Here is a 27,144-nt window from a genome sequence, read left to right as displayed (position 1 = left end):
TTCTCGGGGGAGGAACAGCCCACCCCCATGGTCAGGCCCCTTCACCAGCCAGCATCAGCTGTGACGCAGTGGATGGAGACTGTTTCTATTTCACATCATTAGTAACTGTAGCTGGCAGCTGAGCTGCCATGACTGTTTTGAGTTACTTAATCTCCTGGGATAACCCAGCCAAACAGTCCCAAGGCTGGTGGCCTTTTGGGGGCATTGGCATCAGACTGGTTGCTTGAGGTTGTCATTGACAACAGTAGTGGCAGTGGGTGCAATAATAATAATAATAATAATAATTACCAATGATAATTAATAACGGCCACCAGCCCCAGCACCATGCCTACCGAACACTTACAATATCCTGGGCTTAGTGCCTTCCAAGGATGTCTCATCCCATCCTCATGAGAACCCCCTGGATAGATTTCACGATCACCCTTGTTTTGCAGCTAGGGAAACTGGGGCCCAGAGAGGTTTAGGAGCTCATGCAAGGTTCCCCAGCTAGGAATTGTCAGAGCCTGAATCTGACTGAGCCCAGGTCTCCCTTGTATGTCACTTCAGCTACTTCCTGGAGCTCATTCTTCCGATTCTCACATGGTGGAACTGAGGCCCACAGGATTGAGGTGACTTGCCAGCCTACAGGAAAGCTCTTTATCCACCAAGATTTGCAAGGTGGAAGACGAGAGAAGAATGTTGCATCGGGCCATGCCAGGTGTCAGCCAGGGTTCTGGCTGAGAATCCCAGCTTTGCCGGAGGCAAGTCCCGTTACTGCTCTGGGCCTCAGTTTCCCAAGGTAGCTCAGCCCTCCTTGCAGGGCTGTGCTGAGGATTCACCGAGATAAGGAGCATTGGTATCCTTGGCACAAGGCTGGACTTTGAACGGGTGCTCTGTTTTCAGATGTTCTTTTTTTGGAGGGTGGAGACACCTCTGATATAATGGCAGACACACCCTGCACTGCCCCCTCCCCCCAACACATGCAGACTTTCCTGCGCCTGGTGAGCCTGGGAGGCTGACTTGTGGCTGGCCACCTACCTCTCCTCTGTGTCACTCACAGCTAAGGAGGTTACCACAAGGTCACTTCCGGCAGCTTCTTCTGGAAGATGCCACGTGGCATGCAGTCCGAGATCAGGGTCGGCACCCTGTGTTGCTGGTTGCGCCTGCCTCTTCCTCCCTGCCAGGGTGCGTGGTTCAATGGCTCGGTCTGCATGGAATGATGGGGGAAACCACTTTGTTTCCCTCTGTGGTTGGTTGGTAAGCTTCATCTCATGCTTGACTCCATGACCAGATTTTTTTTTAAATGGAAAAATGTCCAAATGTCTAAATGTGGTTAGACTGGCTGTTCTTGTCTCGGGCTTCCTTGCTACTTGTTGATTGCACTACTCAGCCTGTCACCGCCTCCAGGAGACAAGGGTGTATACGTATCCGGGTCTTTAACCTCCAGGCTCACCCACAGGTGGCATTGTGATGATCCTCATGACAGCCCCAGGAGGTGGGTGTTATGGTTATTTCACATCTGAGAAAACAGAAATTCCCAGAGGTTGAGTGGACCTGCCTGATACTAAAAAGCCTGTAAGGGGCAGAGCTGGGATCTGAACTTGGGAAGTCTGACATTGAAGCTGATGTACTCAGGTACCGCACATGCTCCCTCAGGCAGAAGGGCCACCGTCCTGTTCACTGCTGAGTACCCAGCCCCTGGCACAGCTCCTGTCACCTACTGGTTGCTGATGGACCACCCGACTGACCCAGTGGGTCAGAGGTGCCATGAGGATGAGCTGGCCGTGATCTTAAATGTGGTGCCTGGCACTCGGCACAAGCCTGTCAGCAATCACCATTGCTCCTGTTGTTTTTATGACTAGCTTCTGAATCTTAGATCTTGGCTTGGTTTGGCTTTCAGTGTTTGTGGCTGAAATAGAAGAACTGGCTATTTTTGTGCTGTTTGTGTTGGGCCTGGCGCTTGGGCCATAGCCTGCCTCACGAGAGGTTTGCATCTGACTGGAGCCATGAGCATGAAGCCAAGTTGCAGAGCAGAGAACAGGGTCTTGGAGTCAGGCTCTTCTGGTTTCTGATCCCTGCTGAGCTGCTTACTAGTGGAGTGTGGGACTTAACCTCTCAGAGAGTCAGTTTGGCCATCCATAGAGTGGGAATGATGATGATGGCATGTCCCTTGTGGGATGTCCCAAGGACTCAATGAGGTAATGCAAACAAAGCCAGCCCATAGTAGGTCTTGAATAAGTGTTTGCAACTGATGCCAGTATAGACTAATAGGCCCTTGATTCAGTTCAGTTAAACCCATGTGCTAGGCCCGATCTAAGTGCTTGGGATACATCAGTGAACAAGATGGGCAAAGATCCCTGCCTCAGGGATTAACATTCTAGTGGGTTCAGGCAATGAACAATGGGCATGATACCCAAGAACATGGATAGCATGTCAGGGGTACAGTGTGCTGTGGGAAGAAGGAAGTAAGCAAGTAAGAAGGCTCAAGAGGACTTGATGTGTGGGGCCAGTGGAGGGGCTCCCTGAGAAAGTGACATTTGAACAGAGACTTTGGAAGAGGGGGCTCCTCCAGGCAGGACCACCATCCCCCGTGAGTCTGTAGGATCCTCAGCGTTAAATGGAAAGGGGACCCTTTGATGCTGGTGGCTCCTCAGGCTTGCAGGGCCCCTCTTGGGTCCTTGGTGGGCCTCAACTACCCTCCCGTCCCTTGGGAGCTTCATGCTGACCGCTTGAAATGAACCCTGCTCTCGGACGGAGGGCTTTCAGGCTGGCAGCCCTGGCTGTCCCAAAGGAGCCGTTGCTGAGTTTCAGACATTCCAGGCCTCCAGGAAGGGACATGCCAATTCTCTGACGTCCAAAAGGAATGATAAATGCAGAGTAGAAACTCTGGGGGGAGGTGGGACATGTGGGCAAAACACTTCTGGGGGCCAGGAGTCCCAAGTGTGATTGCTGTGTGACCCCAAAGCCATTCCCTGCCCTCTCTGGGCCTCAGTTTCTCTATTAGTATAATGAAGTATAGGGCCGGATTCTCCTTAGAGTTTTTTTTTTTTTTTTTTTTTTTTTTTTACTGTGCACAATCTCCCAATTCTAGGAGTTCAGTAAAGAAGGGAGTTTTGGGGTCAGACAGACCTGGGTTTAAATCCAGCCTTTCCTGCTGTGTGACCTTGAGCAAGTGGCTTCGTGTCCCTGAGCCTCAGTTTTCTCTCTGGGGATGAGAAACCCCCCTTTCTCGATGGAGATTATGTAAGCACCTCATTGCGGGGACCAGTAGGGAGAGCACTTGGCACACAGTAGGCACTAAACAGATGGGAGTGTGCACCTTTTTTTACATTTCTTCCCACCGCGGAACCCGCAAGGTGCAGGAAGTTAACCGGCTGTGCCAGCGGAGGGCGACTTCCAGATTGAGACGCTAGAGGGCGCTCCTGTCCTAACAAATCGCCTTGAGCAGTCGTGGCCTTTTTATTTTATTTTATTTTTTAATTTTTAAAAAAAGATTTTATTTATTTATTCATGAGAGACACACAGAGAGAAGCAGAGACGCAGGCAGGGGGAGAATCAGGCTCCCTGCGGGGAGCCTGATGCAGGACTCGATCCCAGGACCCCAGGATCACGACCTGAGCCAAAGGCAGCCGCTCCACCACAGAGCCACCCGGGTGTTCCAGCAGTGGCCTTTCTAGTGCAAGGCTGTACCCTTTACACACCTGAGGGTGTATAACCCTTTTCAGCGAGGCAGGTGACTGAATTATCTCCATGTTACAGATGGGGACGCTGAGGGAAACCTGACTTGTCCGAGGGTCGAACGGTGGGGAGGCATCAGAACCCGGTTTCTGGGGCAGGGCTTTTTCACCTGGAGCCCCTGGTCACTCTCTGCACCCCGAGGTCTACTGCAGCCTGAGGAGTCATAGAAGCTATTGCCATAAGTTGAAGAGCCGGGCCAGCCCCTGGCCCCTGGTGATTTGGGTCCAGTATGGGGAAGGGAGTATGGTGTAGAGTGTAAATGATCCAGGGGGGTTTGGGTAAGTTTTGCTGAATCCTAGGATGTTGGTTCTTGGAGAGATGTTGCACCTGCAAGGTTTTTTGTTTTTTGTTTTGTTTTGTTTGTAGCAAATCTGGCTTCAGCCCATTTGTAATGGAGGAGTGAAAAACTTGATGCAGGTCTGTTTTGCCACCGACTTTTGTCACTGGTGGGCAGAGGGCTTTTCCAGAGCTGCAAAGGAACTTGGATTTGGGACTTAAAAGCTGAATGAATAAACCGTTTCTGTGCTTGAGGCAGAACTGATACATGGGAGGCAGCCTGGGAGCCAGGATCCTGGGGTGTTGTCCCAGCTGTGTGACCCAGCACCAGTTACTGCCCCTCTCTGGGCCACCACCTTCACCTCTGAAATGCCATCATTGGCCTGACTTGAAGCCGACTTGCTATGCAACAGGCCCGGAGCTGGGTCTTAAAGCCTGAGTAGGACCAGAGGGGAAGGCCATTCGGGCGGCAGGACCAGCACAGGTGCAGAGGCCTGGCAGTTCTGGAAGAGGCGGGACGTTTGAGGGTGTATGTGGAGTCTGAAGGACACAACATAAATATTTCTTCAAGGGGGAAGTAACGTAAGCATGAGAAGGTTGTCAAGAAATTTGGTCCAAATTATTAGTTTCAGAAAACATCTTGTTTAAAAAAAAAATCATGCTTTCTTTTTAAGAAAACCCATTATTTTATGTAGAAACTGTGAGGGCGGGGGGGGGGGAACTGTTTGCAGATGTATTCTGTTTCACGTTATAGTATTAATATTTTGTATTAAACATGTATTTATAGAACAGAAGCACATTTGGGACGCCTGGGTGGCTCAGTGGTTGAGCATCTGCCTTTGGCTCAGGTCGTGATCCCAGGATCCTGGGATCGAGTCCCCTATCGGGCTCCCTGCGGGGAGCCTGCTTCTCTCTCTGCCTGTGTCTCTGCCTTTCTCTCTGTGTCTCTTGTGAATAAATAAATAAAAATTGTAAACAAATTTTTAAAGAAACAAGCACATTCGTGTTAACATACTATTATTTTATAGTTGTAATATAAATGTATAATAGAGTAACAGGAGATGTTTGTTTACCTCTTCCTGTGGGGAAGTCTCCCGGGCTACGGGGGAGGGGGCAGGCCTGGTTACAGGGCAGCAAACCAGGTGGGCTCGGGACAGCAGCAGAGCCCTCCGCCGAGTGCTGCTGCTGGTGTGGGTGGTGACGGGGTGGGGGTGCTCCTGGGTGCACGGAACCCCGGTGTGTGTGTTCAGGGGGACCGCCATATCAAGATAGCACAGCCCAGGTAGCGTAAACAGCAGGAGTGTGTTTCCTCTCAGTTCCGGAGGCTAGGAGCCCACGATCGGGGCGTCGGCAGGGCTGGATTCCCCAGCGGCCTCTGCTTGCGAAGGGGCTGCCTTCTTCCTGGGTCCTCGCGTGGTCTTCACTTTCTCCGCCCTGGCATCTCTGTGTGTCCTAATCTCTTCGGAGGACACCAGTCAGGTTGGATCGGGGCCCACCCTAAGTGGCTTCATTTTAACCTAACCCCCTCTTTAAAAGCCCTGAGTCCAAACACCATCACGCTCTGAGGTCCTGGGACTAGCGAGGGCTTCTGCGTACAAATTTGGGGGAAACACACGCAGTTCCGGCCCGGGGGCCAGGCAGCAGGCAGAGCAGTTTGCACAGCCTCGTTGTGTCCTCAGGGCAGTCCTGGGAGGGAGATGCTGTCATCATCCCCATTTCGCAGATGCAGAGACTGAGTCTCAGAGCAGTGAAATGGCCCGTGGAAGAGCACAGGCGGCTCAGCGGGGGGCCTGGGGTTGGGTCCCCCACTGTCGGGAAGTGGTGAAGTTGCAAAAGCCGCAGCCAGGGAGGGAAGGCCCTCTGCAGACCCAGTGCTGCCCAGGCGTGGTGGCCTCTTGGCCACCTTCCCGGGGCGAGGAGTGGGGGGTGGGGGTCCTGTCCGCTGCTCTGCCCCTGACTGCCTGTGTTTGCCCAGAGCAGCCTGGGCCCCTGAAAGCAGCCTTTGTCTTCCAGTTCATTCCTCCCAGAGGGATGACCTAAGTCCCTTCTTGGAAACAAAGCGCTGACCTGCCCCATGAGTTCAGGCCAGCCCCAGTCACCTCCGGCAGTCTCCCAGGCTACGGGGGAGGGCGCAGGCTTGGTTACAGGGCAGCAAATCAGGTGGGCTCAGGACAGCAGCAGAGCCCTCGCCCGTCTGGAGAGCTGATGCTGGTGTGGGTGGTGATGGGGTGGGGGGTGCTCCTGGGTGCACAGAGCTCTACAGTTTGCAAAGCTGTCCCACTCTTCCTGGTTTAGTGGATCCTCTCAGACTGTGCAAGGTCCTCGGGGCAGGAACTCCGATAGGCAGGTATCAGCTGTCTTGAGGAAGCACTCCAAAACATGGGGGTGAGAACCAACCACTATTTATTAGGCATGAGTATTCGGTGGGCCGGGAAATCGGGCAGGGCTTGGTGGGGACAGCTGCTCTGTGATACTTGGGGATCAGCTGGGAGCCCTGAATGGCTGTGGGCTGGAATCCTCGGGAAGCTTCTCACCTCCCTGCCCTGGGGCCCGTGATGACTCGGGAGCTAGTCTTCTGTGGGACCGCAGAGTGGGCACCTAAATGCGGCCACTGCAACCCAGGCTTTCCCACAGCGTGGTGGCGCAGGGCACCCCGAGTGGGTGTTGGGGCCCACGAGGCAGCTGCCATGTCACCCTTCATGATGGACAGTGTCACCTCTGCTATTCTCTGTGGATCGAAGTGCTCAACCTTCCCCGTAGATTCAGGGAGAGGGGAGGTGGACCCCACCTTTCTTTTTTTTTTTTTTTAAGATTTTTATTTATTTACTCATGAGACACATACACACACACACACAGAGAAAGACAGGCAGAGACACAGGCAGAGGGAGAAGCAGGCTCCATGCAGGGAGCCCAATGCGAGACTCGATCCCAGGACCCCAGGATCACACCCTGAGCCAAAGGTGGACGCGCAACCACTGAGCTACCCAGGTGCCCCTGGACCCCACCTTTCAATGGGACAAGTGCCAAATGACTTACCAGCTGTGTTTCAAAGCCACCACAACTGTAAATGAAGGAAAACGTGACTAGGTGTCATTTATTGAGCACTTACTATGTGCCAGGCTTCCTGCAAATAAACCTGTGGGATCCTTCCCACAGCCCCAGGAGGGAGTGGAGTCAACGCCTGTTGTTTCCTGACACATTTGGCCTGTGAGGGTGGGGGCACCCAGGGAAATCAACAAGGCTGTTGGCAGTTTGGTGGCAGACTTGCCACTGTCGGAAGTTGTGGGCTGACTTGTTTCTTTTTCCCTTCCTTCTCTAAACTTAGAATATTCCTTGAGTTCTTGAAAATTCTCACTTAGGTGTCTGATTCATCTATTCCCCACTCACCCATTCTTGCCTTTGGTGCTCATCTTGAGCTGTTTCTCTCCCTGTGTGCTGAGTTCCCCCCCCAACCCTGCCCCCATAACCCCCTCTCCCCTGTGAGGAGGGCGCTCTGCACATTTCCCAGCTGCCTGGCTTTCTTGGAACTTTTGAGGAATGGTCAAGTGGGGCCTTGTGGGCCCCATGGAGGAACCAAGCCCTTACTCACCCCTGTGTGAGGACTGGGTTCTCTGTTTCCTCCAGGGCCAGCCTTGGGGCTCATTCATGGGCCTTCCAGGGTCTAACATCCAGTAGGTACCTGGTATTTGTTTGGTGAGCTGAACCCATCAGGGATGAAGGAGTGAAGAACAGCTGGCTGGTCGAGGGCAAAGGTTGTCTCCTACCCACATCCCCTGACACATAGCAGGCGCTCAGTAAGGGCTCACTGTACTGCACAAATGAAGAAATGAATGGGTGGATGAGCCTGAGAGCAGTGACTGTGCCCCGTATTTGTGTTCTTGTCGCACAACGCAGCACTTGACATCCATTCACGCTGTTGACGAATGTTCAGCAGAATGAGTTAATGAATGAAAAGCGAAACTCCCCAGTTCCTAGGTGTGTATACAGTAGGTGCTCAATAAAGGCATGGTGCACAGTAGGTGCTCAATAAATGCATGTTGCACTGACGGCATGAGTGAATAAATGACACTTTGTAGGGGAGGTAAATTCTGTATCTTGTCCATGTCTTTATGCCGGTTTTAGTACAGGGCCAAGCATGCAGCAGGTGCTTAGCAGATGCTTCATGGGCTGCCCTGACCTTTGTAGGAGTTCCTGTCCCCAAGAAGGGCTGAGAAGGGAAGGCTGGTGGGGTGGACCTCGTCCGTCTCGATTTGGCCCCTGCCCTGCCCCCCGGGCCCCACCGCAGACTTTTCCTGTTGTTCCAGTCTGCACAGGTGGACAGGAAGTCCCCAAAAGCCTGCCTGAGAGCTGCTTCCCTCTTTTCTTCATGCTGGGCTGGCTGTGAGTGGGGCCAAGGCACCCCTCTGGGCCCCGGCACCGTCTGGCCGTGGATCAGTACCTCCCTGAGGCCCCTCTTCCTGCCCGTGTTAGCAGTTTCTATTCTCGTGCTGCACCCAGCAAGGGCAGCCCAGGAGAATGTTCTACACCACAGAGCCAGCCCCTGCAGATCACCTTGTTCTGACACAGCCGGGCAAGGTAACCGCCCAATAGCATCAAGCACAGAACAGTCAAGGCTTTGGGGCTTTGGGGTCTGTGAGACCAGGGTTCAAATCTGCCTTCTTGACTTTAAGTGTGAAATAAACCTTTAAAAAAAATAAAAAGATCCAGGATCCTATTTCCCACTTGGCTCCATGTCTCTTGCTTTTTTAAACTCCCGTGTGCCAAGGCGGCAGAGATAGGATTTCAGCAGATTCCCAGCAACTGTGTTTAGAGAACTGCCTGCCCCAGTTGAGATCAGGAGGCAGTGCCTCAGGCTGGGTTCTCAACAAGCAGAGCCTGAGACAGGGATTCACACGCACAGGAGTTAGTGATGGACAGGTTGAGAGTTGGCCGGACCCCTGGAGGAGTCTGGGAGGGTGAACAGCACGTCCAGACGGGGCCCACCTTGGGGCAGCTGGGCGGCTCTTCCTCCGTTAGCCAAGGTCTGTTGTTGTGGCAGTAGGCACCCCAGAACCAGGGGGGTGGGTGTCCCTGCCAGTCCAGGGGACCTGGGTGGGTGGTACTGACAGCATCTGTGACAGCCGGCCAGGCTCGAGGGTTACTGACTCAATTCAGCGAGACCCCAGGTGTGGATTGGCTCGCATCGAGTAGTCAGTGCTTAATAAACAGTAACTTGGTAAACATGGAAATCTGTTGAGATGAGAGTGGGTAAACGAGGGTTGACAGTGTTGTTCTTTCTTCAAGCCCACGAGGTGCCAGACTCGCAGAGGGGGCGCAGAGGCACGGCCCCCACATTCCCTGCCTCCAAGGCATGGGGGGGACACACCCTCCTAAATGGCAGTCAGGCCATACCTGGAATGCCTCCACGCACCCAGGCAAGATTAGGTAGGGGGAGAAAAGTCTTAAGACAGGTGATGTCCAAACATTAAAAAAGAAGTCGTGTTTTTTAATCGAGAAAGTGATATACACACACACACACACACGCACGCACGCACGGTGAGCATTTCTAACAGAGCAAAATTACATTCTAAAGGAAAATTGCTCCCTGTCACTTCCAGCCTGCTGTTGCTCTCCAAAACCTGGTGACCGTTTTCAGGACGTCTCCTTTCAGAGATGTGCTCTGCACACGGAAGACTACCTGCACCTGTGCACGTTTCTGTATATCCTCCCACGTGTACACACACACGTCTTTAAAACAAATCAGGTCTTGCTCTTCTATGGGTAGTGTTCTATGCCGTGGTATTTCCTTCTCCCGTAAACACGAGCTCTTTCTCTATGAGCACAGTAGGCCTCTCATTCTGTCTGATGGGTCTAGATTTGTCCTCTCACCGTCATTTAGTGAACCAGGTCCCCTCTGGTTGGACACGTGGGTCATTTCGAGTTTTACGCCCCGTAAGCGAGGCTGCAGTGAACGTGCTTATGTGGGCGTCTTGGTGCCCTGGGCATGTTGTGTCTGCAGGACAAGTGCCCAGCCTTGTGCAGGACCCGCTGGGTCATCTGAAGTTTTGAATAGAGATTTTCTAAGTGGGCCAGGAGAGAGGGGGCTGGGGAGGTGTTTGCACAGAAGGAACGTGTGTGTGTGTGTGTGTGTGTGTGGACTCGGGCTGGAAGCTGAGAACAGCGTGGCCGGCCCTCAAACATGAGTGTGGTCTGAGCCCTCATGCCTGCACCCCGTCTGATGCTCCAGGGTCAGATCACTGGTCAGAGTTTCTCTCCAGCTATGAGAATCCAGGGAGTACAGGTGGCTCTTTCCGAGGGTTCTGGCCCAGTGGCCTCCTCCCGTTCTTGGTTCTCAGGGAACCCTCCAGGCCTCTCGAGCTCAGGAGCCCTCAGCAACCAATGCCTTCTCAACCGAGAGATCTCGGTGCTTCTCCTCAAGTCTTCAAGGCCCTGCGCAGCCTCACCGAGCACACGGCTAGTTTGGCGAGAAGCCCACAGTAGCAGGTTCTCTTCGAGATCCCCCCCTGCTCTTGATTTTTGGCCTGTGCAGCCTGGCTCTGCACCTGGACGGTTCCCAGGCCTCTGGCCGCCCAGGTGGGCACCCAGGTAGCGGGGTGACTAAGTCAGCTGGTGGCTAACACCTGTGTCCCCTCCCCCTACCCGCCTCTGCACGTTTGCTCTGAAAGTGGAAGCTCGGATGTCTTCCAGAGTCCCTCGGTCCCCTAGAGCACGGGCATTCCGTTGGGAAAACCTCATGCCCCGAGAAACTTTCCCAAGCCCCTATGGGAGACACAGCCAGGGGCTGGCTCCTCTTCCTCTGTAAGGTAAAGGGGATTGCTAGTTACTGAGTGCTTGCTGTATACCAGACACCACGCAAGGCATTTTCTCTGTCCTCTCACTGGGCCCGTGTAGCACCCCCATCAAAGAATATTGTTCCTACCATTTTATCCCCGGCTCAGAGAGGCAAGGCAACTTGCCCAGGGTCACACAGCCAACAAATCGTAGATGTACATGATCCCACAGTTCTTTCTCCTCTACCCTGTCACTTGCTGCCCTTCCTTGCTGGGAATGCTCTTCCACTGGATGGCTGTCTCTTTGGACCGCAGCGACCACGAGGGCAGGAAGATGTTCCTCTGTCTCATCCAGTTGCTGCATCCCCAGAGTCCAGCACCGCACCTGGCACACAGTAGGCGTTCAGTGAATATTTGTTGAATGACTAAGTGAACTCATGAAGGTTAAAGTGCCTGATTACAAACACAGCTCTTGTCTGCTTCTAGTAATCCTTATTGCTAGGATTTGGTTTCTGCGCTCAGAATTAGACTCATTTTAGAAAAATGAAAATCGTCTTTCTTTGCAAACCAGTTTATCTCGTAGGAATCCGACATTTTGCATTTTTTTTCCTCTGGGAGCCAAATGAGGATGCGTATTCTGTGGAATGTCACCAGAGAAAGGAATCTGAACATTTCCTTTAGAAATTTCTGCATAAAAAGTTAAAGCGAGAGAGAAGTGTACTTGAAGATTTCAGTTGCCATGGCTACTGGGTAATACAGTGGATTGTGTTCTTATGTGTGGTCTCCAGTAGACCTTCAACCGCTGTATCTCGGTTACAGAATTTTGGCTTTGAAGTGCATTTTGTACAGTGAGGGGTTGAGAGGTGGATCCTGCTACTGAGTCTCTGCTGGCCGACGTGCTTTAGCCCGCAAGTATTTGTCAGGCACCTCCCAGGCCCGTGTCCATCAGGCTCCATCTCCTCTGTGCTAGATGCTGGTCTTGGCCCTGAGCATTATTGTGGAAAAAGAAAAGCACGGTCCCTGCCCTAGCAGAGTGTGTGTTCTAGTGGGAGAGACAGTGGGTATATACGAATGGCAAATACCGATAAATGCCTGAAGACAATCACACAGAATAGTGGAGCAGAGACTGGAAAGGGCTCTAGGAGGGCATGGTATTTGTGCAGGGATCTGAAAGAAGGAGCCACCATGTGGGGATCTGGGGGAGGAGAGTTTCGGGCCAGGGGAGCAGCACAAGCAAAGGCCCTGAGGCGGGAACTGGGCTGGGGGGGTTGAGACCAATGGTAAGGCCAATATGCTGGCCTACGAATGAGCAAATGAGGGAAGCAGGTGAGGGTCTTGAGGGCCAGGGTGGAGAATTTGGAGGTTTTTCTGATTGCCGTGGGGAGCTTGAGGGAGCACTCTCAGTGGGGGCTAACATGATGACACGGAGGATTGTATAACTCATCCAGGCTGTTGTGTGTGTGTGGGGGTGCCCTACCTAGAAGGGCAGGAGATAGAGCGGGGATGCCAGGGGCGACCGGAGCTTGGCTCTGGTGCTGAGGCAGGATGGAGGGGTGGGGAAGAAGTGATCTGGTTCAGGCTGTAGTTTTGAGGAGCGGGTGGTGAGGAGAGAAGAGAAACTGAGGAATGTTCCAGGCTCCTGGCCAAGACAGTGGGGTGGGTGGTGGCACTTTTTGCTGCAACAGACAAGAGGCAGGAGTGAGGAGGGAGCAGATCTGGGGCCGGGCATCAGGAGTTCTGTTCTGCTGTACATTTCAGATGTCATTAGTTTTCCAAGCAGAGAGGGGGATGGGACCGAAGAAGTTCCATCTGGCTTTTTTTTTTCTTTTTAAGATTTTATTTATTTATTCATGAAAGACACAGAGAGGCAGAGACACAGGCAGAGGGAGAAGCAGGCTCCATGCAGGGAGCCCGATGTGGGACTGGATCCCAGGACCCCAGAATCAGGACCTGAGCCGAAGGCAGATGCTCCACTGCTGAGCCACCCAGGCGTCCCTCCATCTGGCTTTTAAAGATGGGTGATGTTGAGGCTTTCCCAGTGGAGCTGGCCCAGCAGAGGGGGGCCCTGGGGGCCGCAGGGGGACGAGGGACAGTTGGATGCGGGGCTGATCTCCTGGAGTTGGTGAGAGGTGGTGCCTTGGTGCACAAGAGGAGGGCTGGCCTGGGCTGCATGCACCCCAGTCATTCTGGCAGTAGGAGGGGGAAGCAGGTGGGGGTCCTGGATGGGGGGGTAAGAGAGGGTGAGTTCTTTCTCCTCCGACTGCTTTGATTTCTTGCAGTGTAGTGAGAGGTGAAGTCACTGCTGAGTGCAGAGGGGGAAAGGAAGGGAGACTTGGGGGTGAAGGATGGAAAGTGAAGTGACTAAGCTTTGGAAGCAGGAAGGTGCCTGGTTCAAATCCAGCTATTGGAAGAGTCTCTGAGCACTTACTACGTGCTGAGCGATGCCCAGGTAGCGTCTCACTTCTTCCTCACAAAAGCCCTCTGAAGCGGTTACTACTGGGCACTTGGGTGGCTCAGTGGTTGAGCGTCTACCTTCGCCTCAGGTGGTGATTCCAGGATCCCAGGATTGAGTCCTGCATCAGGCTCCCTGCAGGGAGCCTTTTTCTCTCTCTATGTCTCTTTCTCTCTGTATGTCTCTCGTGAATAAATAAATAAATAAAACCTTTTTTTTTTTTTTAAAAATGAAGTAGTTACTATTAATCATCTCTGTGTACAGACCAGGAGATTGAGGCTCAGAGAGGTTCAACAACTTGCCCAAGGTCACACAGCTTTTTGGTAGGCAGGCCAGATTTTGTACCCAGGCACTCTGGGCTGTGCTTTCCAGGTTGGCAGTCAAATCTGAGGTCCACATTTCTTGTCTTTCAAGTGGAGACAGGACCTCAGTGGGCGGTTGGTGGATGCTGTGCTCAGCCCACATGGTAGGCACGCAAGTGATGGCTACCCCCTCCACTGACCTGTTTCTGTTCACTTGGTTTCCATTAAGTGACACTCGCTGCTGGCATCTCATTACTGCACACATTGTCAATTGCTCAGAGAGGTCCTTCCTCTAAAGGATCTCATTAAGTCCATTTGGAAATGAGAACACTCGGCAGAGGGAACGGAAGGTAGTATGGTAGTTATTATTATGTGCCAAAAATAACTTGTTTAGGTAAGAACAGGGTGGCACTGGGATCTTCCCCGACACTCTGGCCCCCGCCACCCCCACCCACCCCGCCGTCCTCTCTCAGTCCTGCTTCCAACAGAGACTTTATCAGCTCCTGCCTCGCCCTGAGTAGTTTCCATGTTGGGGCACTGTAGGACCCCACTTGGGAGGCAAGGTGGCAGCTCCTTTGTTATAAGCAAACGGCCAACTCAGACCCTCTTGGGAAAGGAGTTTTGTCAGAACGAATAGGACCTTTCCTGGTGGGATGAGGGATAGAACTAGTTTAATTAATTAATTAAATCTAATAATATTTTTATTATTATTTTTTGTTTGTGTTGAGTTTTTATTTAAATTCTGGTTAGTTGGGGCATCTGGGTGGCTCAGTGGTTGAGTGATCCCGGGGTTCCAGGATTGAGTCCCACATCAGGCTCCCTGCATGGAGCCCGCTTCTCCCTCTGCCGGTGTCTCTGCCTCTCTGTGTGTCTCTCATGAATAAATAAATAAAATCTTTAAAATAAATAAATTCTGGTCAATGTACATTGTAACACTCCTTTCAGGAACAGAACCATCCTATTTAAACATGGGGGAGGCGGTTCTGCCCAGAGCTCTGAGCTTTCTGGAGGGGCCTGGCACTGGCACATGTGGACCCTTGGGGTGGTTCTGTGGAGCAGATGAGTGGGTTAGACCCAAAGGGCCCGGCCCCCTGCTAGATCCACCCATTCCTTCTGCAGCTACTTGTGTGTGTGTGTGTGTGTGTGTGTGTGTGTGTGTGTGTGTGTGTGTGTAGTTGGGGGTGGGGGAGTCCCAGGGACTGGGAAGGCCTTGGAAATAAACAAGACAGCTGTGATGTGCCAGTTTTGCATGAGGATGTTCGAGACTTTGATAAAGGCTCACTCCAGGAAACATATACAAAAGGGCATCAGCCTGCAAACCGGACAGACCCAGGTTCCTTTGCCACTTCCTGCTGAGTGACCTTGGGCATGACACTGAACACCTCTGAGCCTCTGCAACATGGCAGAGGTATTGCCATCTGAAAGTGTGGTTTTGGAGATTCTCTGAGAAGCCATACGTGTGGGTCTTAGAAAAGAGGGGGCTCCATGTGGTCCAGTCTCTGCCCTGAACTCACATCCCAGCATCCAGGAGCAAAACACTAAAACTAAAAAATTGTACTGTGTATGTGTCTCTCTAAAAGAACATTAGGGGGAACCCTGGGTGGCGCAGCGGTTTAGCGCCTGCCTTTGGCCCAGGGCGCGATCCTGGAGACCCGGGATCGAATCCCACGTCGGGCTCTCGGTGCATGGAGCCTGCTTCTCCCTCTGCCTATGTCTCTGCCTCTCTCTCTCACTGTGTGCCTATCATAAATAAATAAAATTTAAAAAAATATTTAAAAAAAATAAAAGAACATTAGGGGACCTGTAAGTAAAGTCAATGACATGTGAATCTGCCCCTAACCTGTCCCTCCACATCCAGTTGATACAACCATGTTTCCTCTCCTTTTCCGGGTCTGTCCCTTCCCCAGCCTGTTATCATTTCGCTGGACCTACACTCTGGTGAGCCTGAGCCTCCTCCCCCTTGTCTGCAGGCGTGCCTTCTCTGGCCAGGACAGAAAGTTCCCTTGAAAGCACCACTCCTGAGGGAGGAAGCCAAGGTTACTGCCTCACCTGCTGTGGATCAGACCGCCCCTGGGATCAGAAGGAGGGCTGAGAGCCGCAGACCAGACTTGTCGCCTGCCTGGTGCAGGTGGCAGTTAGAGAACTAAACCTGGCTTTCCTGTTCTCTCTGGAATGAGTGCAGGGTCTAGAGCTCCCAGGGAGTGACGGTGAGTGGCCACGATCTAATCAGACCAGAAGAACCATGGTGAGCCTAATCCCATATACCAGCACCCATGCCTGGGAATCCCAAGAACTCATGGGTGTTTGGCACGGCCCCCATTGGGTCCTCGAATCTGGGCAGCGGTTAAGGCCACCTGTCCACAGTCTATCTCCAAGAGCTGTGTCTGGGGACCCTGGGGACCAAATTCACAACATGCTGGGGCCATGTCTCACCTGTCCTCACCTACTCTATGGAGCTAAAAGAGCTGTTCTTATCCTTCACACAAGACACACAAGGTCTGCTGGGGCCTCTGGTTTCCCAGGCTTTCCCTCCCCACCTGGTTTTCTGCTGGCCCCACTTGGCCACCGCTTACTCACCCCATGTCCCTGACCCTCAGAGTTCTGCTTGTTCTAAGAGCCACCATGGACAGTTGCTTTGGATAGCTTTATTGAGCTATAATTGCTGTAATGACTTACACATATTTAAAGTGTACAATTCAAGGAGTTTTGACATGTATATTCCCAAGGAACCACCACCCCAAGTAAAATCACAAACACATCCATCACCCCCCGAGAGTTCCCTCCTATCATCTGTCCCTCCCTCCCTCCCTGCCCTGAAGCAACTACTCATCTGCTCTTGGTCACTATCAATTAGTTTGCATTTTCTAGGATTTTATTTTATTTTAATTAATTAAAAAACGATGTTATTTATTTATTTGAGAGAGAGTGCAAGCATGAGTTGGGGGGAGGAGCAGAGGGAGAAGGAGAAGCAGACCCTCTGCTGAGCAGGGAGCCTGATTCAGGGCTTCATCCCAGGACTCCGGATCATGAGCTGGGCCAAAGGCAGTTGCTTAATCGACTGAGCCACCCAGGAGCCCCTAGGATTTTATATAAAGGAATCACATACTGGGAGCACCCTCCTCCTCATCTGAGTCTCTCGCGCTTTGCATTAATTATTTTGAGATTCATCCATGCTGTAGCGGATGTGGATAGCTCATCCCTTCTTATTGCTGATGTGCCCATTTGTGTATCTGTTCACCTGTTAGTAGACATTTGGGGTGATTCTAGTTTGAGGCTCTAATGCACAAAGCTGCTGTGAACATTCGTGCACAAGTCTCTGTATGGACGCATGCCTTCATTTCTCTTGGGTAAGTACCTAGAGGTGGAATGGCTGGATCCCATGCCATGTGTCTGTTACACTTTTTAAGAAACTGTTTAAGAAACAGTTTTCCGAAGTAGTCACACCATTTTGCTTCAAACTCCCTGAGAATTTTGGATGCCCCCCACTCTCACCAATGTTTGGTGCACCACCGTCACTGGATCAGTGAGGATGCTTTTGAGGATGCCGAAAGTAACAAGAGACCTCACAAAGATGGGCCAAACAATAAGGACACATGTCTCTTCACATAGTTTACATTATGGTCAAGGAGGATGTAGGGCAAGGTGCAGCAAATGTAGAGCTAAGAATGAGTTTAAAATTTTTTTTAAAGATTTTATTTATTTATTCATAAGAGACACAGAGAGAGAGGCAGAGACACAGGCAGAGGGAGAGGCAGGCTTCCTGCAAGAAGCCCAATGGGGGACTCGATCCCAGGACCCCGGGAACACACCCTGGGCCAAAGGCAGATGCTTAACTGCTGAGCCACCCAGGAGTCCCAAGTTTTAAATTTTTAATTTTACAATTTCAAGTTTATAATCTTAAATTTTTAAAAGATTGGGAAAAAAAGTTGCAAAAAATTCTCCTCTGCCCCCGCTCCCCCTGCCAAAATGTAACAGAGACCACGTGTGGCCTCCAAAATCTAGAATATTTGCTATGTGGCCCTTTCCCACATTCTAGATTAGTGGATCAAACAGGTTCTTTCTACCTTCCTACTCTCTCCTCAGCATCTCATCCCCTCATGGACCCAGCATGGCTGCCATGGCTCCAGCCATCCAAAGGAGAGGTGACAACATCCAGCCAACAAAGAGGGGGTGCATTGGGAAGAAGACTGCTCCCTGTAATCCAGCCAGCCAGCTTCCCCCTATGTCCCGTTGGCTAGGGTTTGGGAAATGAGCAGCCATTCATTCAATGAGCAAGCCTTCAGGGCTTGGCCAGGAAGGAAGAATGCTGTTCACAGCTATATTTTTCTGGCTCCATTCTTTGATTAGCTTTCTGGTGCCCAGTTGTCTTGAGTGAGTTGAGCTGGGTACACCCTGTGTGCCCTTGGCCTCAGTTCCTTCCTCTGAGATTTGGGGAGAGTGGTGCCTCCTTTGAGGGATGGCGAGGGCTGAATGAGGGTGTGTGTAAAGCATCTCATGAGTGGTAGGTACTCAGTAAGTGTCTTCCTGCCGTGGAGCTGATGCCATCTCCTCCCCTCACCTCCCTGTCCCCCTGCTTCGTGGGAGGCCCAGGCTGGAGGACAGTGTGGCATAGTGGCCACAAAGCACCCTTGCTGTGTGAGCCTGGCCAAAGACCTTGCCTTCTCTGAGCCTTACTGCCCTTGTCTGTAAAATGGGAACAAGATGGTCCCGCCTCCTTACAAGGTGATGCTGAGGAGTCCATGAACTCTCTGATTCAAAGTGCTCAGCTTGTGCTTGCGGTGTGGTTGGGGCGCGATAAGCTGAGGCTGCAATGCTGAGCTCCTTACTCTGTGCCTGGCCTCAGGATGGGCCCTGGAGATTCAGGATGGAATAGACACAGCCCTGACCTTCACAGTGTCTGCAGCCGGTGGGCAGAGGATGTGGAAATTGGCCCTTCTAGTATGGCACCTAAGAGAATGCAGTGATGGGGGTAGCCCAGGGGTTGGGGAGCCCAGAGGAGGTGCTGAACTGAGTGCAGAGGATGGCAGGAGAGGCTTCCTGGAGGCGGGGACATCATTGCGATGTCTTTAAAGATGGGTAGGAATTGGCCAGAAAGGAGGAGAGGAAGGGATGAGATTACAGTAGAAATACAGTAGAAATTCTTCCTTCCTCTCCCTGCTTCACTTCATCCATCCATCCATCCATCCATCCATCCATCCATCCAACACTGGGCACCTCCAGGGTGCTAGGTGCAGGGACAATAGCAGAGAGAATAAGATAAGACATCCAGGGTTTCTGTTCTCAAGAGCCTTCCTTTGAGAGATAGTAAGAAATGATCAGGAGAATGCCAGGGGATGGTAGGTGTTAACACAGAAGAGAAAGAACAGTGATAGAGAGGGTCAGCTGTGGGCAGCCCCTTTGTGTTGGGAGGTCAGGGGCATACTCTCTGAGGAGCTAAGACTCAGGAACTAGAAGCATCCTGGTAAGAGGAGTGGCCAGGACGTAACCAGGAGCTGGGGGTCTCCCCTTGATTGCCCTAGTGAGGCAGGGCTCTGGAAGCCTTTGAGTCGGGGCTAGCCCGAGGTCCAGGACTCGGAGGCTGCTAGGACGTGCCTTGTGCCCACTCCTAAGGGGTGACGTACCTCTATTAGGCTGCCCAGGCAACCCGGCTGCCCCTCCGCCTGGCCTCCCTGCCTGGCACAGCGTGGCTCCTGGAACAACGTGGGTGGCACAGCGTGCATGCGGAGACACAGGGCACTGGGGAATGGACCTCCAGCGGGGTCGGGAGGAAGCCGCTCCCATGTGGAGGCAAGCAGGGATGCTACTCACAGCAGCTCTACGATGGGAGGAGGGCTGACGAGGGCCAGAGGGCTGGCAAACTGAGGGGTGGCAGTGGTGGGGGCTGGCGTGGGAGGCCAGCGGCACGGGCCCCCGAGTGCCCACTGAGCCACAGCTTTGGAGAGGGCGGCTTGGAGCACAGGCTTCCAAGCCAGACTTTGGCACTGAATTGCTGTGCAGCCTTTGGCCTCTGTTCACTCTGTCTTGGGGTCCTCTCTAAGATGGGAGCCGTGTTTGTACTCCCAAGAGGTGGGAAGAACACACATTGTGTACCTTCAGCATCCCCGGGGAAACAGGGGGCTGTTGTATCCCATTTTAAAGACAAAGAAGGATGCGCTCAGGGAAGGCAAGCCACTTGCCCAGTGTCACTCAGTGAGGAGTCCGTCGTGGGAGCCCCGCCCTCCACTGTGTCTGTGGGGATGACATAGACGCGTAGGGCTTGGCACACCGTCCGTGCTTAGGGAGTACCAGCCACGTCTGCACAGTGTGTGAGCAGATGTTGATTTGGCCTCTGGGAGGCCATTCTTCTTCATAAGTTTGTTTTCAAAACGTGAGCTCCCCAGCCATGGGCATCCCCTGTGGGACTCTTGATGCCTTCCTGCCTACCTTGGCTGGGGGCCTACTTGGTGTGCACCACTTGCACTTTACAGGGGGCAGGTGTCATGATTCCGTTTGTGAGATGTGGCCGCTCAGGCAAGAGATGGCCACATGGTATTTGAACCCAGATCTGCTGGTCTCTCAAGGCCAGGTCAGGTTGCCTTTGAGAGGGGGTGGCCCGGGGTTTTGAGCTGGACTAACCCATGATCTTCTAGTATAGTCTTCTTGGGGAATCAAGACCCAGAGAGGAGGGGATCCCTGCCTGAAGACTCGCAGCAACTGAGGGCAGACCTAGTGGGCCTCAAGCCTGGGTCTGCTGGCCCAGGGCATGCCTGGAGGAGGTGGGATGCAAGAAGCCCTTGGAAGCCACCGGGTGTTGCTGGTCCCTGGAGCTGAGGATGCAGCTGGGCTCTTGTTGGAGCTGAGGGCAGGACGGGGTCCCTGAGGCCATCTTGGGGAACCTTGTGCTCATCACCATCAGGCTTTCCTTGGAGTTCGTGGCTGACCCAGGCCTGAGGAAGTGCAGCAGAGAGCAAGGAGGAAGAACACAGGGTAGGGCCTTTCCTCCCCTGACCATGTTTCATGCACCCCACAAGCCTGCCTCAATCTGACACACACAGGTGGAGAAGAGCCCAGGCTGCGGGCTTAGCCAGACCCAGGTCTGAGTCACGGCTCTCCACGCACCAGCCGTGTGACATGGGCTAGTGACTTTGTCTTTTGGAGTCTGTGTCCCCTGGTCCATACGGTGATCTTTACAGCCCTCCTGATATCGGCCAAGGCAGTGACAGGGTGCACAGTAGGCCCCTGGCTAATGAGAACTACTGTGATTTGTTATTATACTTGCTGCAGACTCCAAATAAAAGCTCACAGTTTGGAGATACATTTCTTAGGGGACAGGCCTCATGTATCCCCCCTCCCAGCTCTAATTTGTTGTCCCCCAAGAACATCTTGGCTCTCTTTTGCTAACAGATCCCAAAATGTGGAAATTCAGCTGCTATGGTGGAAAGAAATGTATCGTCCAACCCCAGGGGAGGCAACCAGACAAAGACCAGAGCCAGGCACTCCCTTCTTTGCTGGGATGCCCGAGGAGAGGGTGGCTGCAGGTCAGGGGCCCCGTGGGCAGCCCGGCCCGGTGAATTAGGCCCTGGTTTACATTTAGAGGAGGCCAGGGCATGCAGCTTTATTAGATGCCCGCTCTTGGCAGAGGGGCTGTAATTACAGACTGGCCTTGCTGCGCCAGGCAGGGCTGCACAGTGCACCCTCTGGCATGGAGAGCGCTACTTTCCACTTGAGCTCAGAGTGGGGCCTGATGAGGAAAGGTGATGAGACCCCGGCTGTTTCTAGAAAGATCTCCTTTCCAGGTGATTTTTTTTCCTCCCCTTCCAAGGTTAATTAAGGGCATCTTAGGTGATTAAAATGGCTATTTGAGTAAGAATGTGGTGAATGAACACAGGAAATAGTCTCGGGCCTGGTTTATAAATAATCTGGGGTTGACTTGGAAGATCAAGCCATTTCTGGGTTTGTTGTTTTTTGTGGTTTTTTTTTTTTCATATCAGAATTCTTTTCCCTGTTGCCTTGGAAACAAGCCTAGTGAGAGGGATGCTAGGAGTTGTATGACTTGGGTTCAAACCTCAGTGGTTCCTTCATTTCACACGGTAGACATGTCTCATACCTGCTGAGCAATGCATGCTACGAATCAAGGGTGCATGTGTCATGTCCCTGCTGCCCATGGGCTCAGAGGGGAGACTGATGGGTAAATCGGGTTCCAGTGCAGCATGTTAATGATGTGGGCTGGGGGTGGGGGGTAAGATGGCCAGGTGGGACCAAAGGTGTCTTCCCATGAACATGAAAAAATCAAGGAAGGCTTCTTGGAGGAGGGTGTACCTAAGCTGAGCAGGTGAGGAATGGATAGAATGGTGTCCTAGACAGTGGGAACAGCATCTGCAAAGAGCTGAATGAGGGACGACATGGTGTAGCCCAGGACGGCAGTTTGTCCAATTTGGCTGGGATAGAGAGAAGGCTGGGTCCTGCCGAAATCCAAGACTCTGGGTCTCCTCTGGGAAATCAGAGGGTACCTGCCACAGATTTACTGTGGGGTCTGAGACACAGCCCTCCACCTCGGCCTGTTTCTGGGGTGAAATGAAAAGGTTGGCCTGCATCTGTCTCTGCTGGCCATTCCAGTTCCAACCCTCTATGAGCCTCTGCTTCACCTGGATGATGGGATGATGTCAACTCTAATAGAATAAATACCCCCCCTTGTGGCTGCCATTATTGTCTTATCTGCTCTGGGCAAGGACGATCTCAGTTTGTTGCCACAGTCTTTGGAACGGGCAGGCTTTATGACCTTCTCTTTGCCATAAGGAAGCCATGACTCTGAGCTGAAGGAGCTCAGCCTCGGAGGGAGACCCCGAGCCATCGGCTGCCTCTCTGACAGCGTTGCTTCATCTGAAGGCGAGACAGAACAGATTTTAAACTGGGTCCTCGGGTCACCCCTTCCCACACGTGGTCCCGGGAATTATTCTGCAAACCTGTTGGCGAGAAAGGAAACTGGTTGATGTACAAGCAGACCAGTCCTTCTACACATGTTTCTTGACCCCAGGAGGTGAGGCGACAACCCAGAGAAGCATGTGGCATAGTCACCACCCTCATGCCACGGGGCTGGGGAAAGAATTGGACATTTTAAGGGGTCCTAGAGGTATGGGTAGAGACTATCTTCCATGCTAGGGAGGGCTTTAGAATCAGACATGCCTGGGTTCAGGTTCCAGAGCCCCACTTGCCAGTTCAGTGATCTTGAGCAAGTCCCTTCAGCTCTTTAAATCTCACTGTCCTTCTTTGCAAAGTGGGGACAATTAATATCACTACTCACCCTATAAGGTAGTTGTGGGAGTTACATGAGATGTGTGGGTAACTCGTTCCCGGCACATAGCAAATCCTCAACTAATGGTTGCTGCAATTTCTGCTGCATCACTGCCCACAGCAGTGTGACATTAGCGTACTCCTAGGCCAGGTATGTGCCATGTTTGGGGAAGCAGGCTGTGAAGAGGGCCATGTAAGCAAGACTTCCTGGGGCTGCTATGGAAAAGGCGGAAGTTGCTGAAGCTGGTCTGGAGGTGGGTAGAGATCGAAGGATAGAGAAGACAGCTTCAGGCAGGGCTACAGCAAGTGCAAGAGCAAGACTTAATATGGTCACACTCCCTGGCCTTTGCATATGTGGGTCTGCATTTCACCCTTCTAGGTAGACTCCTATTCATCCTTCAGAACCCCACGTAGATACCCCTCTTCCAATTGTGGATCCTCAGTATATGATCATTTTCTCTTTGTTCTTGTTTTCTCAACACTCCACTTTCTGGGTTTGGTCTGGGAGCCCTCTAATAGTCCCACAGCATGTTACTCACTTGGCCATCACAGCGCTTGGTACTTGTGTTGCAATTGTTCATTTCTTTTCTGGCCTTTTCTTCTATCTGAGAAATTCTCCAGAGCATGCATGTTTGTATCAGATTCTTGGGAGAAAATGGAGCTTTAAGTCGAGGAGGTCCATTGGAATACCCTCCCACTCCCTTAATGACTAAGAAGAGGAAGCTACCCTGACCTCCCCAGGGACTATCAGTCCTCGTCTGGGCCCCCACAGAGCTCACACACGATGTCACAATGTCACAGAGAGTGTTTGTTGAATGAATGAGTGACTGACATTCTTATTCTGGGATCTGCACATGCTTGTCTGGAACTGGTGATCTCTGGGTCCCACCTCACACTGTGAATCAAATTCCCATTCATTTTCTGGATCTTAGCAGCATCTGCAGCATTTGGGGGATTACTTATGTAAGGAGATGGCTTTCTTTCCTTTTTGATGCCCAGCAACGTCCCAGGAGTTTCCTGGAGAGAATAGAAGTTTGCAGAAAGAGCCCTCTGGGGGGAAAGTGCTTGTGCTGTCCTAGTTTTCAGGGAGCGACGCTTTTTATAGTCACACTTTCAGACCACACTGTACCTAAAGGGAGTGAGGAGGGAGCAGGCAGGCAATCTGGCTGTTCAGCTCACTTCCGTAACACCCTTCCCTTCTGGAAGGAGGTAGAACTGTGGAGTCCTGCCTGCTACTTGCTTTCCTCTGCTTGTCTGGCTGCCTATCCTTCATCCATACTGATTGGACATCCTCTACTTAGTCAAAGGTGTGAGGCTGGGGGTAGCAAACTCCACCACTTAATAGCCGTGTGCCCTTGGGCTGGTCACTGAACTTCCTGTGCTTCAGTTTTTCCATCTATACAATGGTGATAACAGTCATGGTACAAACTTTATATCATTGCTGGGGGGAGCAGATGATGTAATGCAATGATGTAACACAATGCCCAGCACACAGGAAGTGGTACCAGTGGGGTCAACAGCAGTGATGAGTTTCATGACTTCATCTCTGAAAATCAGAGAGGTTAAGTAACTTACTCAGCGTCACACAGCTGATAAGAGCTAGAGGCAGGTCCCCAGTTCACTGTGATACTGTACTGTTTTAGCAAATCCAGGGCTGGGACCTGTGTGTAAAATTTATGCCTATAGTGCAAAATTTAAAGAGGCACCTCCAAAAAATCAGTAATCAAGGTAAATAATGTTTTAATATGGGGGTTTTAAAAAGATTTTTTATTTATTTTTTTTTTTTTGAGAGAGAGAGAGAGAGCAGGGAAGGAGCAGAGGGAGAGAGAGAAGCAGACTTCACACAGAGTGCAGAGCGCAGCACAGGGCTTGATCCCACCACCCCAAGATCATGACCTAAGCCAAAATCAAGAGTTGGATGTGTAACCGACTGAACCATCCGAGCACCTCCTGCTGTGTGAAAAATTTTATTTATTCATGAGAGACATAGAGAGGCAGAGACACAGGCAGAAGAAGAAGCTCCCATAGGGAGCCTGATGCGGAACTTGATCTCAGGACCCCAGGATCACGCCCTGAGCCAAAGGTAGATGCTCAACCACTGAGCCACCCAGGAGCCCCTGTGGTATTTTTAAAAAGTAAAATTTAATGTAAAAATCCGTGATGAGCAAACCATTAACATTACAAATAAAGACAGGATCAGTATTACTGATTTTTTTCCTTTCTTGCCCTCACATCAGTGTGGCTCAGCATAGCACTGAACAAAGTCCCCTTTTGGGCTCCTACTTAGACTCCTACTAATTTTTCACAAATATAAGCCTCATATATGACTGTGATAAAAATCCTTGTAGCACAATGTTCTTATAGATCCTTCTCGTTCCCAAAGACAGGTTTCTGGGCATGGAATTGGATCGTGAACTGCAGGGTCAGAAGGCAGGCACATCCTCCTACCCGAATCTTTTTATCATAATTTTCAAACATTCAGAAAAATTATACGAGGGATTCACACATAATCACCAGCTACATTCTATAGTTGCTGACATTTTGCTAAATTTGCTTTATAAAAATCTATCCATCCATCCATTCCTTAGTACATCTTTGTTTTTTATTTTTCTGCTCCATATCAAAGTAAGTTATAGACATCAGCATGTTTCTGCATGGTCACTACCAGTAGGTCACTACCTGGCAGGTCATTGTTTTTAAGACTTTGATCTTGGGCATTAAGTTCCCTTCAGAATTATATACCAGTTTCCATTTCCGTCCACTGTGGGTAAAAGTGTCCTGTTCATCACAACCTCGGCAGCACTGGGTATTCTCATTTTTAGGTGATTTGTGTACTGCTTTGATTTAGCATTATTGCCTCCTGAAGTTTCCCAGATCTCCCACCTCTGTGTCCAGATGGTCTGTTAAAAAGCTGTGTCCCTTCCCAACTCTTTATGTATTTCTAGTGTGGCTTTCCTGGAGTGAGGTGGGGAGGGCTCAACTGTTTCTCATGTCTGCCCCCACCCTTGGAGTTCTTCATCTCCTAGGTGAGGGAGCAGAGCCATGAAGTGGCCTGCCTGCTGGAGGAAGCTGGCCATGGTCACTCCATGTGAAGAAATGGACAAACTTTGGGGACCAGAAGTTTTGGGACCCTGGAGAGTCCAGTGGGTGGTGGGCGGGGCCAGAGACACGCATGGAGGTGGAATCTGGTGCCCCATGCATGTTTCCTCATCTCCATGATGGGATAATGCTTCCTAACGTATAGGACCTGCAGGCTGCTGCAAAAACCCCTCATCAGCCTCTCCTTTCCCCTCTCATTCTGCACCAAACCTTGGTTTCCTGATGAGCCAGACACTGCCCTGCCTCTGGGCATTTGTATCTACTGTGATTTCTGTGAGACAGGAATTTGGGAGCAGTGGAGTGGGATGGCTCTGGCTCAGGGACCCTCACTAAATTGTAGTCAAAGGCTGCAGCCCTCTGACGGTTTACAGGGAATGTGGAATCTACTTCCAAAGTGGTTTGCTTGCATTGCTGGCAAGTTGGCGCCGGCTGTAGGTGGGGATTTTACATCCCCTCCACGTGGTTCTCTCCATATGACTGCTTGTGCATCCTCACAACACGGTGGCTGGCTGCCGCTGGCACCTTCTAAGAAAGCAAAGTGGAAACGGTGATACTTTTTATGACCTAGCTTTGAAAGTCACACCATATCATACCTGCCTTATTTTCTTGGACCCTGAGACCCAACTCTGAGGGGACCAGACCAGGGTGTGAATAGCAGGGACAAGGAGGATTGGGGCCATCTTGGTGCTCCTACCACACTGAATGACCTTGGCAGGTGATTTTACCTTTCTGAGCCTCAGCTTCCTCCTCCGTCAAATGGGTTTACACGAATATTCATGAGTTGATTCCCATGAACACTTATAATGGTGTTGGGGACTCAGCTTTGCTCTCAGTGAATATTAGCCACCGTCATAGCTGCCTGCCGGACTGTGAGCCCTCAGTGGCAGGGCCCCATTCTTAGTCTCTGTACCCGATGCCTGGCCCATAGTAGGCACTCTCTGAATGTTGAAGTGAATGAGTGAATGAGTGAACGAATGAATGAACAGCCACAAGGACTGGAAATCTAGAGTAGAAGGAGATCTGGGTCAGCCGCATTGTCAGAAATGCCTTCCTGGAAAACCTTCTCAAGCAAGGCCTTTTGATCAGCAACTAGGGAGCAAATATTTGTTCAAAACTGAGGTAACGTGGGTGAGGGAAGGCATTTGGGATGCAGTCAGGCCTATCACGGTTTCAGTCTTGGACTCAGCCTTTGAACAATAAATATTTACTGAACTCCAGCTCTGGGCCAGGTGCCCTGTCAGACCCAGAAAACGGCCTC

At 51.6% G+C, this 27,144-nt stretch overlaps 1 protein-coding gene across 5 annotated transcripts in view; it reads left to right on the top strand.

Moving 5' to 3' along the window:
• The window catches only part of KIAA1671 (KIAA1671 ortholog), a 201,878-nt gene that overhangs the window by 104,226 nt on the left and 70,508 nt on the right, over nt 1-27,144 (top strand). The window lies entirely within an intron of this gene.

This window comes from Nyctereutes procyonoides, unplaced genomic scaffold (genome assembly GCF_905146905.1).
Source record: "Nyctereutes procyonoides isolate TBG_1078 unplaced genomic scaffold, NYPRO_anot_genome, whole genome shotgun sequence".
Lineage (NCBI taxonomy): Eukaryota > Metazoa > Chordata > Mammalia > Carnivora > Canidae > Nyctereutes > Nyctereutes procyonoides.
This window is presented reverse-complemented; position numbering and strand designations above follow the sequence as displayed.